The sequence below is a fragment of the Prionailurus viverrinus genome, chromosome A2 (genome assembly GCF_022837055.1).
Source record: "Prionailurus viverrinus isolate Anna chromosome A2, UM_Priviv_1.0, whole genome shotgun sequence".
Classification (NCBI taxonomy): domain Eukaryota; kingdom Metazoa; phylum Chordata; class Mammalia; order Carnivora; family Felidae; genus Prionailurus; species Prionailurus viverrinus.
In genome coordinates, this window is record NC_062562.1 from 134,620,974 (window position 1) to 134,636,889 (window position 15,916).

A 15,916-nucleotide genomic window follows, 5' to 3' on the forward strand; every position below is an offset into this window, starting at 1 on the left:
GTGATTATTCTTTGAGCTTTAGGTTTTGTGAAAATGATCTGAATGTGTTATACTTTATGATAAAAAGTTTATAAAACAAGAAAGAACAAGTTAAAGAAAAAATAAAGAGATACTAGTTATAATTTTTAATACTCAAAAAAAGGTAGCTTGTCATAATGGCCCTTAATAATAACAGTAACTTCTAAGCCAGTAATTTAAGAATAGAAATGTAAACAGAGATATACCTGAAAAGGAGATTAATCATCCATTGATTTTAACCTGCTGATACAAATCTGCTATTAAATATAGAACCATAAAATTCACAAATAATTTTTGTACACACAAATTTTCTGCCTTCTTATCCTCATTTTAATTAAGAATATGGAAAATTTTCTGATGAATATAAACAGACTAAACATTTTATGGCTAATAAATTTTATGACTTTTTACAACTGTGTTCTTGGTAGATTATCTTTATTCTCTGGGAGTTGTTCTGGGTCCTAATCCTTAAAGAAAACTCCAGGCCTGAAGAGAATAAAGGTATTCTCTTCTACCTTTATCACTTAACCAATGTAATATTTATTAAACTCCTAGTATATTCTGATTACGGTAAGAAAGAAGACATAGTTTTTGATCCCTTCCCCTTAGAGATCAATTTAATAAGAGATGAGCCCACATAAAGATCACTTTGTTTACACCATACCACATGGTTCACCTTAGGAGTCTTACCTTTCCTTAAAACGAAAAATGGGATTTCAATTTGGAAGAGCATCGAGTGGCTCTCCTTACATGGGGAAATTATAGCATCTTCGCTCCTGTTATGGAAAAGATACAGTTTTGCTGGGAGAGCGTGGGTCTCTGAGACAGAAATAATCTGTTTCAAATACAGTACTGGCTTTACCTAGCCTCAGTAAAGACAGCTTAACAAATGAAAATGAGTATCTCACAATTCTGTGTCCATTAATTGGAGTTATACAGACTGACTGGTTAGCTTTAGGTGCTTAATAAACTTCAGTTACCTTCTCCCCTTTCAACTGTGTGCTATAGTTATTTGTCTAGTGTCTCACCCACCATATTGGTCTGTAAGCTTTCTGAAATTAGGGATCACATCTTATTCTTCTTTATACCCCTTACAGAGCTTGGCATAATGCCATGTGCAGAACTGAAATTCCATATTTGCTGAAGGAATGAAATTTTTTCAACCACATATTGACTATGAGAAATGAAGATAAGATATGTGCCCTTAATTCTGCTGAAGCTAAAGGAGAACTTACTCAATTAACCCAAACTGAATGATGCTTTACTCACATTCATTCTAGAGAAAACTAAATATATACTTAACAATTGTCGTTAGGAACATAAAGTTATTATACAAAAAGTGAAAAGTGACTCACTGAATTTCATAAGGAGACTGTAGGAAAAAATAAGTTTCAACTCATTGAAGAAGCTTTTAATACAACATGTAGCTATATGACTGATTTTTTCTTCTGCTTGTAGAATCAAGTTATTCCTTTATAGTCATAATGCTTTTTGCAGATAGACATGATGCTAAATTTTGGAATTTTGTATAAAATATACCTTCACCAGAAATAGCTTAGCTATTTGATGCCAGGATGTAAAAGGAATAGACAAATTAATGCCAAGGCCCTTTAAAGCCCTATGATTCTCTGACCTATTTGGTTTTGCCTTCTAGTTCACCTCTTAGGAAAGCTTTGAAAACTTTAAACAGATAATTAGACAACTACAGAAAGAACTCTAAAGCTACCCAACCATTCCTCTTATTCTACAATGGTACATCATAATGAAGAGTATCAATGTTCTAGGTGACAAAGGTCATATATATATAAGATAGGTAATAATCATACCATTATGTGTTAATAGCACACCATATCCCATCCTACTGTATTTGAACTTTCCATGAAAACAATAGCCTGTGGTGAAACAGCTTGTCATGGATACTAATGAAAAATTGCCCGAGACATCCTGATGGGATTCCTCCTGCATTCATTCTGCCCTTAAGGTCTGGGAATTCAGTGAACACAAAAGTAAGATTTTCCTGTCTCTTATATTTTGGCAAGATCGTATACAAATTCCAAATACTTCAAGTGGGAAAAGTAGCATGTGCAGAATGGTTTTTAGAATACAATCATACATTGATTAATCATTTTAGAGTGCTGAATGGCCAGAGGACAGGTTGGTAGAGGGGGACAGCCATTTGTTTTCGACACCAAAGTTATTTCAAACTTATGAACAAACAGATGTTCCTCTTTGTTTCTCGTTTTGTATAGCGCCTTCCCTGTGGGAGCTGGGCAAAGTCCTACATAACAGAAATAGGCAAAATGCCTCCCTATGTAACCTTAATGTCCTCTAAAAATAATAGTGCATTATCATCACTGGAGCTGCCTCTTTCCTAAGACTCTATATAGTAGGTTTCTAAAAAGTAAATGGGAGGAATGACTAAGAAATACAAAGAATCTTTGTAAGATAATAAAATAAGATTTGAATAATTATTATTCCAATTTGATTCTTCAACTTTGGGTCAATTTCTAGTGCTTTAATTAGCAAAATCAAAATAACAAAAAAAGGCAATTTCCTGTACTCTCTTAGGTGTTTTTTTTTTTCATTTGCAGCCTGTAGCAATAATTATATTTTCCAAATGCAAAACACCTCATTTAAAATGGAAGGTTCCCAGAAGTTTGCCAACTCTTATGTCTTGAAGTAGCAGAAACAAGTAAACCTTTTTTTCTGACATCTTCCCCTGTTAAAACTCCTTTTGGCACACGCACTGAATGTGAATCAGCCACCGTGTAAATAAATTTCTGTGTCAATACTTCTTTTTTTCCAACACTTTTTATTGTAAAATAGTTTGCCTGCTGGACTAAAAGAAAAAGAAAGGTTTACAAGTCAAATTAGTAGCAAATTTCTAATTTATACCCTGCATGGATAGTCTTTAAGCCACAGTTGACTGTGTGTGTGTGTGTGTGTGTGTGTGTATGTATACACACACACACACACACATATATACATGTATATATATATATGTATGTATGTATGTATTAGCTGGAAACAATTCATCAAGTTAGTTACCCCCTTTCCTTTCAAATCCACTTGTATTACTAAAAGGTTGAGTAAAGACCTCTGGGGAACAAGGGCAATTTTTGACATGGGTCTCAACAGATTAAACTATGCAGGGACAATATAGAATACATTGGAGCAATAACATTATCACATCATAGGCTGATTGAGAGGCATTTCCTTGCATTTCTGTCCTTTTACCATAAGCCAATAGTAGCCACAGGCATTTGACTGGAGAGCCTGGAGGATTGACAGGCCTGGCAGTCATTACACGCTGGATTGAATACTAGATTACTCCAAAGTGGCTGAGGGTCAGGGATCAGTGTGTTCCCTTTTGGCACTAAATGACTTTAATATCCTTACTGTATTAGTCAATTACTTTAAAGCTGCTGCTCTCTGAGCTCTCTCTGCCCCCCTGCAGTTTACTATGGACATTTGAATTGCTCCCATACTTAACCCCCACATCTGCTTTTAGCTGTCAAAAGAACAGTGCTATCAGTGGAGCTATTGACAATATGAAAAGAACTGAGATACTTGCTGGAAGTGTCAAGAGGCTCTTTCTTTTGGCTGCTTAGTTTAAAAAAATAAAAAACTAAATAACTCAGTTATAAAGGTGGTCCTCAGAGAAAAGGAATTCAGCATCTTTTAACCCACTGGCATGTAAAGTGACCAATAGGAAGAAAATGGTGGAGTTAACTTTTTTTTTTTTTTACCACTTACTTCCACCAACTATGCATCATCTACGTGAGTTTTTATTAACTTTTGTGAACACACATTTTGAATACAACTGTGAAAGAGTGAGCACCTGAGTGAGGGCCAATATCAAAGTCTTTATTTCATTTCACAATGGTTCCAGTGATAGTGGAGAATTATACTGCACTTCTCAATTTATTGGTGCAACACAGTGAAGAATTTTATATCACAGCCACTGAACTTTAAAAGGTCTGGTGTGGCTTGGTGTTAAACCAACATGTCTAGATTAAATATGGACTAAGCTGATTTGAAATTTAAAACTACTTGAAAGTCATGCCTTCAGTGTTTCAGAAAAAGTGATATGATTCCCACACGGGAGCACATCTGTTGAGCTGGCCCTGACTTTATGTGTGTACATGTATAGAGTCTGCTTACATGTGAGTATCTGTGAGTGCTTGTAAGTCACAGTGCTGTGTAATAATAAAGGAAATTGCTGAAAGATTCTTAAGAGCTATTTCATATAGAAATTAAAAGATGAGACAGAAACTTAAAGATTAACACATTGCCATTAGCTTACACCGAAAATATGGGAAAACCAATGATTTCCTACTTACAGAGCCTCCTTTCAGGAAGATCTAATGATTTGATCAAAAAGTATTCATTAACTGGGGCGGCTGGTGGCTCAGTCAATTAAGCATCTGACTCTTGATTTTGGATCAGGTTATGATCTCTGGGTTCCTGAGATCTAGCTCCCCCTGTAGGGCTTAAGATCCTCTCTCCCTCTCTCTCTCCCCCTCTCTCTCTCTCTCTCTCTCTCTCTCTCTCTCTGCCCCTCCCTACCACCTATCCCCCCCATCCCAGCACTAGCATACCTGAGAGCTCTCTCTCTCAAAATAAGTAAACAAACAACAACAACAAAAAAGAATACTCCTTAACTGTTCTGCTAAGTTTCCACTATTGCTTTTAATTTTTGTGTATACTAAATTATATACAGATATAAGCAATTCTTCACAACATAAAATTTAAGCTAAAGCTTTATTTTCCTAAATTAGTGATTGAATTAACAAACACAATGGAAACTTTTTTTCACTTGTATCCAAACATTTGAACCTCTGAGGCTATGATTTCAGTGACCATCCATCTCTCTTCCCTAGAAAAGATTCTAATCAGGCATGAAAATGTATCACAAAACACTAGGTCAGGAGAAACACAACAGCGTCAACCCAAGACAAAATTGATAAAGAAATCAAAGTTTAGACTTCAAAGTCATTAGAAACAACGGTTTTGTCATCAGTAGCATTTTTAAGACAGTATAAAGGAGAAATAGCATGAAATTACAAGATTTGGGAACTGATCCACATTATTTGCTAAACATAAAACTTTTAATTGTTGAAAATGGTACCATCCTGACCCTAAAGATTTAAAATATGCCTTTAACTTCCAAAAACTACATGTTTCCAAATCTTATAATTTCAAGCCATTTTCCCCTCAACTAAAATATAATTTTTATTAGTCTAGCTTTTATGAGCATAGTTCTTGTAAATAAACAGGGAATAAGCTACATATACTTGAGTCGTTAAAAGCTGATTATGACTCCTATCATAGGAAAGCAGAGAGAAGACAATAATATGTATTTCTTTTCAATGGACATCTACTAAAAATATAAAGATTTGCCTTGGGAAACGATTTTGCTCATTTAAAATTTAGTCAGCAAAGGACCTTTACAAACTTAATACCTCTTGGCAATCATGGGTCATTAGCACTTTCCATTCATTTATATTTTGTTGTGTTTTGGGAATTGAGTATTCTGGGGAAGAAAGGTAGCCTGACAAGAAAGCGATTGAGTCAGCCCCCTTGATAGTTGGGATGACAGAAGGTGAAGAACTGTAGCTGCAGCTGACAACTTCTTTAATATGAATCACTTATAAATATTTACAATTCATAATTCAACAATAACTCTATGGGTAGCACATAAACAGAAGTATGTGATGGTCTGTTTGGAATCCTTATCATTACTGTTTTGAAAGGAGCATGTTTCTATTAGGAATTGTTTTTAACCAATTCATTTGGAAAAGTATATTCTTTCACTATTTCTAATAGATAACTTCCTCTTGCAGCTTACCTATCACATTTTATCTTTGTAAGAAACATAGTTTGCATTACCAAAGATTACCTTCCTCTCCAATCTGTCATGATGTTTAGGTGGATGCACTTAAATTATACTTCCACTAGAATATATTACAAATTAAGTAATTTTTGGGGAATACCATACCCTAGCTATCTTTTAAAGATAAGAATGATCAAAAAATAATAATAAAATAAAAAAATAATAAATAATAAAGATAAGAATGATCACTGCAAAATATGCAAAGTAAAATTCTGTGAACTGTCTTCTTAAATACAAAAATCTACAATAATCTGTTGGTGTTGTATCTAATTTTCATTTTCAGAGATTTCATTATTGCTTCCCTGATGTAACCAGGAGGATTTAAATAACCGATGGGGGTGGATACTCCTTTCTTTCTGACCTGGTGAGTAATGAGGTAGACAACCCCCTAACCCATTATGCTTTCAGTTGTGGAGTGGGAGTGCAGTTAACTTTCATAGCATAGAAAAAAGTACATATCATTTATGACAAGGAAATATAAAGCATGTAGAATTATAATCTATGCATTTTAACATCTTTACTCAGCAATTACATAGCAAATTAACTAACAACCAGGATCTTTAAGAGTTTCCTCTCTATTATAGCACAAAATATGAATATTTTATATTCACATGTGTAGTACATCATTCAATACTTCTTGATTTTAGAAAGAACACTGTAATTTCTGAAACAGAACACATCACCAGAAGGTACATTGGTTTTAAAAATAGACTTCCTTAAAGTAGTGAGAAAAGTTTACTTTACAAGTCAGATAAATACGGGTGAGAAAGCTTTTTAAAAATGTGATCTTTTCCTTAACAATTATTTTTGAATCCTTCCTGCTTTTTTTATGAAAATGAATATGGACGCGAGTATGTGCACACGTGTGCATGTTTAGTAATTCTGGCATAAAGAAATTGAGAGTTACTTGGGGAAGTATCGTTAGAATTATTTGAAACATCAATTTCCCTTTGAATTTGTATCATACAACAATAATTAAAAAATGAGGAATTTGCTTGTCATGTATCACACTTCAGTATGTAAACAATTTACTGAGTAGCTTTGCATGAGAGTAGGGCTCAATAATTTTCGGTCTGAAAATGACATACACAAATAAAGGAACTAAAGCATGGAAAGTAACATATTTTGGTCTTATGACTAATGGTAACCTGGTGCTATTGAATTACTGAACTGTGTCTGAGAACTAATGAGAAAATTTTCCCAGGGGAATCTTTATCCAGTGCACTTGGAGAGCACCTCAGGGACCTATTCTGAGTCTGTCACCTTCCCCGTCTCATTGACACTCCACTTCTTTACCACCATTACACTGTGCAACCATTTCACTTCACACCTCACGATTAGAATATTAAAAGGAGAGAATACTATACGACTTGTTCCAGATAGCAGAGTTGTTTTTGACACTTAGAATAGAAATTGTCACCAGAATATCACAAAGACATGAGAGTCTCCAACTGAGTAGAACATTCTAAAGCTTAAAGCTATTTTATTTTACAGCTAATGAAAACTTTTCAAGAAATCTCTTAATGGCACATAATTCATTTACTCAGAGTTATTTAAGGCTGCATAATTTTAACCACAAAGAATAATTGTACTTTTACAGTTACAAAAAAATGATTCTGCCATAGAATTTAGCTTGGACCATTATTCTATTGATCTTTTGTTGGTTATTGTTTCATTTGACCTTATGTATACTTGGATAGAAGGTATGTGCCTAGACAGAGGGTGGCATTCTTGTATTGGGCAGTGGTTAAGATTAGCACTGTTACCCACAGACGTCTTACTGTAGTAAACAAGTAGTAGTGAACAAAGACAGTGTTATTACTTCTAGAACTAAGAGTGATGTACTTAATGGGACACTCCTACTTTCTGACACAAAGGAACAAAGAAGGGGGAAAGATAAAACCATTTAAGAATCTCTTCCCCTGGGGCGCCTGGGTGGCTCAGTCAGTTAGGCATCTGACTTCAGCTCAAGTCATGATCTCATGTTCTGTGAGTTTGAGCCCTACATTAGGTTCTGTGCTGATAGCTTGGAGCTTGGAGCCTGCTTCAGATTCTGTGTCTCCCTCTCTCTCTCTGCCCTTCCCCTGCTCACGTTCTGTCTCTCATTATTAAAAATAAACATAAAGAAAATTTTTTAATAAAATAAAATTTAAAAAGACTGTATTACACTATTACAATGCTATATATTTACATTTGTTTTTGTAACAAATTATTTAGGGAATTCTCTTCTGAAAGATAAGAGCTACTTTTTTTTTTTTTAATCAGAAGCAAAATCCCTTCCACCAAAAAGATAAAAATAGTGCTGATATGTTATTTTTGCCTTTCAAAAAACATGATGACTGCCTCTGTGGCTGGCTTTACTATATTCCTGTAGCAGAGTAAGCATTTTATTCCTATTGCTGAGGTCTGGCTACTAAATTAAGAGCACTGCACAATCACACAAAAGACCCTCCCATGTATACTTTGGGTTGGAATTTCTGAGTTCTGCCAATGACCTTAGCAGTTATCTGTGTATTTTGCAAAATATAATTTGCATAATAAATAATATTCTCTTATTTAAATTTTTTTTCATGTTTATTTGTTTTGAGAGAGAGAGGGAAAGACAGAGAGTGTGTGTGCCCATGCAAGTGAGCAGGGGAGGGGCAGAGAGACATGGAGAGAGAGAATCCCAAGGAGGCTCCTCACTGTCAGCTCAGAGCCTGAAGTGGGGTTTGATCTCATAAACTGTGAGATCATGACCAGAGCCAAAATCAAGAGTCAGACACTTAACCAACTGAGCCATGCAGGTACCCCAATAAAATCCTCTTATCAATATTACTGCTACATTTGCCAATTAGCCAATTTGTACTCTTTTTAACAAGTGGTCAAATTCATATGTCTACAACATGGTCAAATATAGAAAAATATTAGAGACAAGATTCTACAGAATGATAAACTTCCTTCCATTCTCCTTCCATAACAAAGCCTCTTTTTTCCATAGCTTAACCTTATTTCATTATTGGAACTCAATTGGGCTAGAAAAGAATGTAGTCCTGGTCTGGTCACTCAGGTTTACACTATGAATGTGCATGCTAGAATTTGGCATTTTTTAAATTTTCATTCCTGAATTGGCCTGAGATATTGTTATTTCCATTTCAGAACCTTATTGCAAAACACCAAGTGGATAAATGTAAATTCTAAAGTTCCCTGGTTTTCTCCAGGACACACCCAGAAAGATTCATCACTCTGACAAAAGTTTAAATGCTTATAATCCATTTGTAATGGAGCATTTGGGATGGAATTATATATGGAGAACTATCCATTTTGAGGGAAGACTTATGGAAAAATTATCAGTTCAATATTGTAAGTCCAGGGAAAAAGAAAGGAATGAATTGGACTCAGCATCCTGGTGTCATTTGTTTCCAGTGTTCACTGAGCATCATTTTGCTACCTCTGATCCACTCTACATCATAAGAGGTGATCTTACCCCTTTGTCTCATGGATTTTTTTTTCCATTGCAAAAAAAAGGCATACAAGAGCTAAATTTGGGCTCTTTTCCTCTGCTATGGATCTAAAAACATTGTTCTTTTGATATATAATGTAGGTCTGTTACCATGTCTATTAATTTAATGTGATAGAAGCAAAAGAAAAGGACCAGAAAGCTCTAATTTCTGGCTTAATATTTGTATTTAAGTACTCAAGGATTAAAGTGATATTTGGCAAGTTGACTTTAGAATGCTTTTCCACATAGTATCTTGAGCTTAAGTAGATGAAACCTGGTGACTCTTGAGTGGTAATGATTCAAAATATAATTCACATGAGGGAATTAAACACACACTTATAATAAGCCTACATGAGCAGTCCATTACAAGGGTTTCCTTCATTTTCTATGCCAGAGTCACAAACTAACTTCAAACTTTGTCCCAGAGATGAAATCAAAAGTCCACCTCACATACATGAAAAAGACATCTCTACAGATTTAAACCAAGACCCGATTATTCAGGAGCAGCTTATTTGGCTCATGGCTAAGTCAAAGTTTGCTACTTCTGGGCATGTTTGACTATAGGGAACTCGCCCTCATTTTCATCCCTTAGCCTGTTCTGAAGTATGTGAAAAACACACAACTTCATTTTTACTCATGTGGTTTTGAATGGGCTCTTATTTGACTCATCTTCTTTAGAAGTGGGGAAAAAAAAAAGTAAGAAAGCTTTTACATGTGCAGGGATTTGGGGATTTAGTCTCTTTCTTCTCTTTTCCATTTCTTCTTCCCCTTGACAGAATTTTTGGTCTTCAGGCATTTGTAAGGTCTCTGCTTCATTCTTTCAAACCAATCCCTGATATATGGGTGGGGAAATGGGGGATACAAGAAATAGGAAATGTATTCCTATTCACAGGACAACTTAGAACCTTGGGGATTGCAGGTCACTACCCCACACAGAACACTTCAGCTTAAAGTGTCTCAACACAGCTTAGGCCAACAGAACAGAAGCATTCCAGGGAACGAGTCCTTTTGGATGCCAGTCACTGAAGTGCACAGCCCTATCCTGGCACACCGCTCTACCTTGCATACACTCTTAAAACCTACTTTTTTTTTTTTTAACTTATTGCACCTGAACCACCTCCAGTCCATTTGCTATATACGTTTTTAATTTGCAAATGAGACCTTTTTTTGGGAAAACAACAAATAGAGACGTACGTATCTGACTCAAGATCCAGATCATGTCAGAGGAATCACTCTCTTAAAAAGGACCAGAGAGTAAGGGAAATCCAGTGCTACGGCACTTGCTAGTGAAATTAGGAATGACTGTGAAACGGTTTCTTCAAAGGATAAAATGTATGTGCCAGTAGAAAAGGTGTGTGAAAACTCTGAAACTATTTTTGACTCGTGATTGAATTCATGCAAAAAGAGCCAATTTGAACTTCATTTATCAATCAGTTTGATTCATAGTTAAAATAACATTATAAAATAGAGGGTCATGTTTTTCATTGCTAAAGTTTTCTACATTAGTACATTTGGTATTTTATTTTCAGTGTCAAAGAACTGAGCTGACAGTTTGAATCAGAGTCAATTTATTTCAGCAAATATTATAAATTGATACCTGGTTTATATTTCTGTTGTTTTGATAATCCATGGCTGAACTGATTTCCCCACACTATACTCCTATAACTTTAAAGTGTCATTTGAGAACAGAGGGATTTTATTTTCTCATGATCTTATGCAGTTGAAGAAAAAAATTCTTTGAGGTGTTTTTGGAGAGATTTCTTTTTGGCTATGTCTATACAGTGTCCAAATAAACAGTGAAAAGTTGAAAAGTTCAGTCAATTCTCTGTGTTATTGGCTTTTTAGACACCAAATAAGAGTTAAACTCAAAACAATATACTAATGTTTTCAATTAAAGTGACCTGTCAGTTTAGTCCAATTAGTCAAAACCTATGTGCACATTATTAATGTCTTTGCTACTCAAAGACGGTAGAAAATTTACACATTGGTAGAGCCTTTGAAGTTAAATATAAGTTCAGTACTACATAGGTCTCGGTCTAGTTTTCTCTCTTTGATTTTCTTAGGCATTTTCTCCATAAAATCCAGATATAAAATATAAAAATGCAAAGTAACTGGAATTTTTTCTCTACTAGTTTTCCACGGACGTCTAGATTTGGGACTCTTTTCTCTATGCAAATCACCAATATCTAGGAGTTACTTGCTAAGAAATGTAGATCAACGAGGGACAATCTCTGCTTTCAAGGAGCTTTGCATTAGTGGGGGGAGATTGCCTCCAACGGACTTAAGAACAAATACCATGTTAAAGAAAATTAATTCAAAAAGAGGCATAAGCAACATTTTGAGAAATGTACAAGGACAATGAGGAAAGAGTTTATGGAAGAATAAGCACCAGTGCCCAGCTTTAAGGGATGAGATTTAAAATTTAGGGGAAGGGCATTTAGAATAGGAACAAGATAAGTAAAATATTAACTTACATGAGCAAGTGAATTTCTGTCCTAGTGTAGACTGTGTGGAGGGACACAGTAGTATTTCAGAGCCTTCAAGGGGACAATGCATAAAATGATTATATCTGAAGTTATTTACCATAGGCTCTAAAACAAGAGTTTAAAGCTATTAATGTGTGACTAGCTAATTTTATTTCACTCTTAGGAATAACAAAGTATTTGCATGCTGTAAATCACTTGCTGGCAAGTCAAACTTAACCTGACTTACATTATAATGAAAACAAATTTAAGAAATTTCTTAAAATTTTCAAGAACAATTTTTAATTTTTTAAGAATTTTTTTAATTAAGAAATTCCTATATTCATTTTTTAAAGTTTATTTATGTATTTTGAGAGATAGAGCATGCAAGTGGGGGAAGGCAGAGAGAGAGACAGAGAGAGACAGAGAGACAGAGACAGAGAGAGAGAGAGAGAGAGAGAGAGAGAGAGAGAATCCCAAGCCGGCTCCATGCTGTCAGCACAGGGCCCAGTGCAGAACTCAAACTCACAAACTGTGAGATCATGAGCTGAGCCAAAATCAAGAGTTGGATGTTTAATCAACAGAGCCACCCATGAACCCCCAAAATAAGAAATTCCCAGGTACATAAAGATATATGTGCTAAAAAACTATGGGGTTTTTTATATCCCACCAAATATAGGTATAGACGGATTACCCATTATTATTTTTTTTTTTATAATAAGGATCAGAAAATGGATTTCCCATGACTAAGATTTTAGGTAGACATCATTAAGGGTTCTCAGCTACTATTACCAAAGTGTTTCCCAATTCTGTGGCTCTGTTGGTGTTCTGGGACCATTCTGCTGGACACACTGAAACCATGCTTCAGCAAACAAAGGCACAGTGCTTCCTGGATTCAGTCTACCTTTTGGGATGCAGGAAAGAATGAAGGCAACTGATTTAAATCTTGGAACATTAGCTAGTTGTGAAGTCTTTGTTGATATGATTCTGGGCACATAGTCATAGATGGAAATGAAACAAAATCCCTCTCAAAAAATCCACCAAAGCATTTCTTTCATCTGTGTGTGTTGCTTGTTGAGGAGAAGTTTCCAACCACAAGGATCATACTACATATTCTCTCTGCCAAACTATTTTGACTAAGTAGCATCCAGCTCATGGGACTCAATGCTAAATTAATACTGAAGTTTCTCAAATTCATCATAATTGTTTCAAGTCGGCATTCTTTGGAATCTTCAATGAATCAGAGGTCTTTAGTGATGGGGTTCCAAAATACACTGTAGAAATATCACTTTCTCCCAAGAGAGACAGTGCAAGCCTTCAATCTGCTCTGGTGATCCAGTTATACGGTTAAGACTGGAAGATACTGCTATACCAGGGATTCGAGGTTGAAAATACCCTCTGGAAAATACTAGAAGTTTGTATGAGCTATCACTTTTCCATTTTTATTTTTGTTTATTTTGCAAATGTAATTTTTGGTAAGAACTTAATGGAAAGCTTAATGGAAAGTTATATTCATATATAACAAATTCAAATTTGACTTTTTGAAATTCCTTTTCTTAAAAAATATTTGACCATATGCCATAAAGTGCTTCCTACTAGCTCCTTTCCACATGCTCCCATCTCTAAATATGGTACTTGCCCCCCTATTCTTTGCTTAATTCACATTTTTTTCAATCCTTTCTCGTATCAACATTGTCATACTCATAAACATAGAAGTTGCAACAACTGTGTTTTGCTGTCCCACTGCAGACAATGGCTGCATAAGGTCCTTTAATTCCTTTTCAAATGGGTCCTTTTAACTCCTTTCCTACTAAGATATTCTTTTGGGAATTTACCTGGACATGAATTGTAAAACTTCATGTACCACCTTGGAAAAGTTTTCATCTGAAACTTTTCATTATTTTCATAAGCTTAAGAAGCTGTAAATTATATAATTTCTAGCATATTTTAAATATCACAGTTTGAGTTTAAATCAATTTACATTTAAATAAATGATGTTAATAGCACATTAAGAGAAGCACATCAGGAATGGTGGGAAAAGGACTTCTGAAAAATCTACTCCTCCAAAGAAGCAATGAGAACACTGGCAAAAACAACCAAAGTCAACTTTTTCAGAACCTTAGAAATTTAATAACCCAAGGAGCATTTATTAAGACAAACTGCTGAATCTCAGAAGAGTAAGCTTTGTGTCATTTTAGTTTTCCCTATTTCCATCCTCTTCTCCCCAGGTCCACAGCACTCTTTAAAACCAGCAGCCTCACAACTATGGTGGCTATAAAAACTAGCAACCTAGTAGCCACTGGAAGAAACAGATGGGTTTGGAGATCCTCAAAAGTCCCATTCCCAGAAAAATATCACAATTTGTAGAGTCCCTGAAAGAGTTCTTTACGTTTATGTGATCTGAATCAGAACTTGCTCTGTGTGAACAGCCATATTCCTAGAGCAATTTTTAAAAGTGATTAGTGGCAATTATTTAACATTAAAGTAGCCTGAGGTGAAGTACTAGTCAGTGCTAATAAGAGGCTGAATACAAATCTTAAAATGAAGGGGTGCCTGGCTGGCTCAGTCAGTGGAGAGCCTGCTGTCAGCACAGAGTCTGATGCGGGGCTCAAACCTGAGCAGAAGTCGAATGCTGAACCGACTGACCTACCCAGGCACCCCTAAAAAAATCCTAAAAGGAAAACCTAAAGAATGATATTTACATCTGTAAACTTCTGATATATTCCTGAGAATCTAGAATGCCAAGCACTGTGCAGAGCTGTGCATATCTCAAGGAAAAACTGAGAATGTCCTAATCGTTCATCTCTAGCTGACCTTGAGGCTCCTCACAAGTAGGAACAGAAGGCTAAGGCAGAGACGTAGACTGCCTGCTGGAGCACTAAAGCATGCCTTCAAACACAGGGAACCACTTTGGAAAGGGAGGGAGATTAATTAAAGACAAGTAAAGTAATTTCTGTCCCCTCATTAACTGACCACTCAGCTTATTCAGCACAGATTTCAGTGCCTGCATAAAACAAAAAGACAGACTACATGAACTTAGTCCAGTGAAGTCACTTAACAATGACAACAACACAGAAGGGTGCCAAGCAAATTCATGAGTAAAGAATAGTCTTTTTAACAACTGGTGCTGAGCAACTGGATATCCACATACAAAAGAATGAAAATGTACCCCTAAATCACAAAATATACAAAAGCAATTCAACTTCCACCTAAATGGAAGCACTAAAACTCTACAATTCTTAGAAGAAAACTTAGGAGTAAATCTTTATGACCATGGGTTTGGCAATGTCTCCTTAGATATATACCAAAAGCACAAGTGACAAAAATAATAGCTTTATTGAAAATTAAGCCTTCTGTACTTCATAAGAGACCATCAAGAAAACAAAAACACAACCCACAGAATGGAAGAATATATTTTCAGACTGCATATCTTATAAAGGACTTGTATCCAGAACACAGAAGAATTCTTACAAGTCAACAATAACAAGACAAATAGCCCAATTTAAAAATGGGCACAGGATTTAAATAGACATTTTTCTAAAGAAAATACACAAATGGCCAATAAGTACATGAAAACACACACTCAGTATCATTAGTCATTAGGAAAATGAAAATCAAAACCATAATGAAATTTTTAAACCTACTAGAATAACTAAAATTAAGAAGAGAGACATTAATAAATTTTGTCAAAAATGTGAAGAAATTGATACTCTCCTACATTGCTAGTGGGACTGTCAAAGATACAACTTCTTTAAAAAACACTTCAAAATATTAAACATACAATTACTGTATAACTCAGCAATTTCAGTCCTAGATATACATCCAAGAGAACTGAAAACAAATGTCTACACAAAAACTGGAACATGGATGTGCATAGTAGCATTATTAGTAACAGTGCATAAAATGTAAACAACAAATCTCCATCAACTAACACATAAAATGTGGAAATCCATAAAATGGAATATTATTTGGCCATAAATAGGAATGAAGCTCAGATCCATGCTACAACATGGGTGAACCTTGAAAAAATTATGCTAAATGAAAGCCAATCACAAAGAC

At 35.2% G+C, this 15,916-nt stretch overlaps 1 long non-coding RNA gene across 1 annotated transcript; it reads left to right on the plus strand.

Annotated features, from left to right (window-relative positions):
• Positions 1-1,894: 1,894 nt before the first annotated feature.
• LOC125160910 (uncharacterized) lies at positions 1,895-9,295 on the plus strand. Its single transcript, XR_007150410.1, has 3 exons — positions 1,895-2,024; positions 6,198-6,278; positions 9,053-9,295. It is a non-coding gene; the product is annotated as an uncharacterized LOC125160910 (long non-coding RNA).
• Positions 9,296-15,916: the final 6,621 nt, after the last annotated feature.